Here is a 1214-nt window from a genome sequence, read left to right on the forward strand (position 1 = left end):
GGAGTACTAGAATGGCTTCACACGCCAGTAGGTGGTGCTCCTCGCTTCCTTACAGAAGTGGACACTCTTGCTTCCATGATCAGACATGGGAGAAATAGAATTATGCAGATCATCGGAAAGGAAGTAGATATTCTCATTATTCCTTTCTCATTATCAGATGTACAATGGCTCTTAAAGCATCACTCCTCCTTTGCAATTAGCTTAATAGGTTTCCCAGGACAAATTGATAATCACTACCCCAAAGATAAATGGATGTCAGCTATTCCAACATTTAATTGGCTACCACCTAAACTTTTTTATAATAAACCAATAAAAGAGACTATCACAGCCTTTACAGATGGAGGAAAAAGGGGAGCTGCATTAGTCATATATGACTCTCCTGATGATCCACCTATAATACATTTCCAGCCCTTATCCGATAAATCCCCACAGTTTAAAGAGCTCTTTGCTATCTACATGGCTCTTGATAAAATTGATAAGCCCTTTAACCTTTATTCTGATAGCATCTATGCTGTTAATTTACTTCCATGGCTAGGTCGTTCCTTTATTAAACTTGATGGCAACCCCATCTCACCTCTGCTAATTAAAATTTCCACACTATTACAAAAGAGAGTGGCTCCATTATTTGTCCAGCATATCAGGTCCCACTCCTCTCTCCCAGGACCTCTTACTGAAGGGAATGCCATAGCAGATAAAATAGCCACTGCTGGAATTTTCCCTGCCAGCATAACGGATGCCCAAGACCTCCACCATGCCACTCATATTAATTTAAAAGGGCTCCATCTCAGATTTCCCAATATCCCTCTCAAGCAACTTAAGCATATTGTTAGAACCTGTTCTTCTTGTGCATCAATTACACATACTCCTGCTATACAGCAAATGGGAGTCAATCCTAGAGGATTAAAATCTAATGCCCTATGGAAGATTGATGTAACTCATGTCCCTCAATTTGGCAGACAGAAATATGTATTTGTAACTATAGACACTTACTCTCATTTTCTTTGGGCCACCGCTCAAACTGGTGAAAGTTCGAGAAAGCTAGTAAATCATATGCTTTCATCCTTTGCCATTATGGGCCTCCCTGCACAATTAAAGACAGACAATGGCCCAGCATTTACCAGCTCGTCATTTAAAAATTTTTGTGAAGCATGGAAAATCACCCATCACACTGGCATCCCTTATAACCCACAAGGACAAGCCATTGTGGAAAGGTC

Source organism: Nannospalax galili, unplaced genomic scaffold, assembly GCF_000622305.1.
Source record: "Nannospalax galili isolate Female #2095 unplaced genomic scaffold, S.galili_v1.0 scaffold139, whole genome shotgun sequence".
Taxonomy (NCBI): domain Eukaryota; kingdom Metazoa; phylum Chordata; class Mammalia; order Rodentia; family Spalacidae; genus Nannospalax; species Nannospalax galili.